Source organism: Euphorbia lathyris, chromosome 4 (genome assembly GCF_963576675.1).
Source record: "Euphorbia lathyris chromosome 4, ddEupLath1.1, whole genome shotgun sequence".
Lineage (NCBI taxonomy): Eukaryota > Viridiplantae > Streptophyta > Magnoliopsida > Malpighiales > Euphorbiaceae > Euphorbia > Euphorbia lathyris.
This window is the reverse complement of record NC_088913.1, coordinates 66,525,372-66,528,515: the sequence shown is the minus strand read 5'-3', so window position 1 is coordinate 66,528,515 and position 3,144 is coordinate 66,525,372. Positions and strand designations below refer to the sequence as shown.

Below are 3,144 nucleotides of genomic sequence, written 5' to 3'. Positions count from 1 at the left end.
TGTAATTTGTCTATCTTATGAGACAAAATAGAAAATTGTGCTTGTAATAGAGTAACCGGGTCTAGATCATGTATACCTTTTACCGTGGAGGATGAAGAAGAGGCGGGAGTACCAGTAGCATTTGTTACCGGTGATCTTTCTACTGGCCACATGCTGCTGTTTGTTGCCATTTCTTCTAATAGATCGAATGTTTTAGCAGAAGTCTTTTTCATAAATGATCCTCTAGTCATGGCATCAATTGTTCCTCGAGTGGTTAGGTTAATACCATTATAAAAGGTTTGCATGAGTAATTCTTGGGGTAGGTTATGGTGTGGGAAGAACCTCTGAAGTTCTTTAACGCGTTCCCACACTTCATAAATGGTTTAAGCTTCATGTTGGGTAAATGATGTGATCTTTTTTATAATTCTTGTTGTTTTTGCTAAGGGAAAGAATTTGGATAGAAAACTCCTGGCTAGTTGGTCCCAAGTGGTGATTGTTCCTGGTGGAAGTGAGTTCAACCAAGCTTTTTCTTTGTCTTTTTATTAATGTAAATGGGAAAAGACGTAGCTTAATATCATATGATGTCACCCTGTTTATTTTAAAGTTGTCACAAATTTCCAGAAAGCTTGCCAGATGGGTGTTCGGGTTTTCCTTGGGTAGTCCATAGTATTGGACACTATTTTGTAACATCTAAAGTAAAGATGGCTTAATCTCAAACTGTAAAGCAATAATTGGTGGACGTACTACTCCATCAGCTACTCTAATGAGTCTTAGCGTGGCATAGTCCATTAATCTCTGCAGTACTGCCATCTTTTCCTTGTTCTTGTTTTTATTTTTCCTTGCTCTTTTCTTTTTCTTTAGATTTTTTTCAATCTCAGGTTGATAAGGCTCGGGTGTCTGCTTAGCGCTTTGTGTTTTACGCATAAACACTGAACTTTAGTACCTATAAAATGGAAAGAATATTATATGAGTCTATAAATCAAAATCTGGAATCATAAAATAATGGTTTAAGCAAGTCAATTTTGGCGTTCCCCGTCAACGGCGCCAAAAACTTGTTAGGCGAGTTTTGCAAGTGCACGATTTCGCTTGTAGTAATAAAAAGATATCGTTCCCTCGGAGAACGCAATTGACTAGTTAAATAATTATTATATTATTAATTCATTTTCTTTTGATTATAGAAAATGAATGAGTTGTAAAATAGTTTTATTGTCAATAATATAATATCTAAATTATATTTCTACGGTTTGATTCCGTGCATAGCTCGGGATACATAAAAAGTTTTATTAATTATAAACCTGTTAATACTTCTCAATGTTCCTACAGTTGTATTAGATAGAAAATATTTAATCAAATCTCTTGATCCAGGATTAAATAACTTAGCAGTTTTTAGATAGATATTTCTAATTCCTCGACCTATCGTAGTGAATTAGAATTAAGAATTAAAAACGGAATAAGTAAACGATGTGATACAATTATCCTTTTATGAACTGAATTTCTTCTAACTTCATAAAATGATAACTATTCATATGTCTTGCTTATATGGATTTTCCTAGAATATTCATAAAGTAGTAATAAAATAAGATGATGAACATAGAACAATTTGTATTAGATTGATTTGGTTCGTGATAAACAAGCATTGACAATGTAGATCATATGTCAAAAGTAAAGAATCCAGAGAATAAAGACTATAACAGATGAGAGCATAGGGATTGTGAATCCTTTTACTGTCTCTATAAGGCTGTCAAGCCTCTGGTTCATCTTCTTCAATTGTATCTTGTCTTTGTATCTCGATGAAGTGTATCTCGATGAAGTGTATCTCTCGATCTTGCTTCCTTTAGTGCTTGGAATTAAATCCTTAGAAATAATTGTAACTTGATAAGTTCAGTATATCTCTGAATGTCTCTGTGAATTTCTGTAATTATCAATTTGTGTATTGAATGGAGATGAGGATCTTTTTTATAGTTGATGAAGGATTGTGTCCTTTTGAAGTGATAACTCTTCATGTAGATATGATAAAAAGTCACAGCCAGTGGTGAAGAAGAATGATTATTCAGACGAAATGAGATGCCTTAGAGGTGAGGAATCATGTCTTTTGCAGTAAAAATGATTGTCACGAATGAGACGGGGTGTCATGTTCGTGACAAGGATGATGGAATTTGTCTGTCACGATCATGACAGGGGTCACGATCGCGACAGATGTTTTTCGTCGCTTTTTATACATGTCACGAACCGAATACTGAAATGCACCAAAAAAAACTGACACCGAACCGAAGTATCAAAAAAACCGAATTCAATAAGTTCGGTTCAGTATGTTGTTTAAACCATACTGATGTACACTGCTAAAATATATAAGACAATTCACAACACCAACACGTTTTTTAGTTGTCATTTTTTTTACTTTTCTTTTATTTTACTTTTTTTTTTTGTTGAAAATTAATTGTTAAAACTAACAATCTCCTCTTTTAACTATTAATTTCAAACTTCATTCTTCTTTTCTTCATGCCTAACAACTACTTGTCCTTATAAAGATCATTTCCCCTGAAAGATAAAAAAACGCACCAGCTTGCTACCATCAGAACCCCGCATTAATTTTAGATCTTTTTATTCCCGACTAACTACACCCTTTTTTTAAATAGATCTTTTTTTTCTTAAAATCTAGTACATACCGAACATATTCTTCAGTGTGGTATCACTCTATCAACCATCCTTATCTTCATTATTCCTAATCCCGTAATATTACATGGGTATTTGTTGCCCATATACATAGCTCCTCATTCAGCGAGGTTTAAGTTTGAGAATATCTCTTTATTGGAACACGTTTGAAAAGGAAAAATGGAGCCTAGTATCTAGTAAAAAAAATGGAAAATTTGAAAACATAAAAACGCGAAAAATATGGAAAGCTAAAACACCAAAAAAAGGTAAAACCGGAAATTAAGAAAATGCCTGAAATATTCTGACAATAGGGCCTTTTTCCAGTGGATCAATGAAATCGACATTGCGCATTTTGGTCTGCTACTGTCGTCAAAAAGTTCAAGAATCAAGCAGTGTACTAGGTTGGACCCGGATTTTGCCCCATAATGGAGCCCTTGTAAGAAATAAATTCTCATAAAGGTCCTGGTTAAACATTATACCCACTGTGTGGTTCTGCTAACCTGAGTGAAACTA

The 3,144-nt window shown here is 33.9% G+C and overlaps 1 non-coding gene across 1 annotated transcript; it reads left to right on the top strand.

Annotated features, from left to right (window-relative positions):
- The first annotated feature begins 300 nt into the window (after nt 1-300).
- Nucleotides 301-407, top strand: LOC136228285 (small nucleolar RNA R71). The gene has a single exon (XR_010688613.1). It is a non-coding gene; the product is annotated as a small nucleolar RNA R71 (small nucleolar RNA).
- The last annotated feature ends 2,737 nt before the right edge of the window (nt 408-3,144 follow it).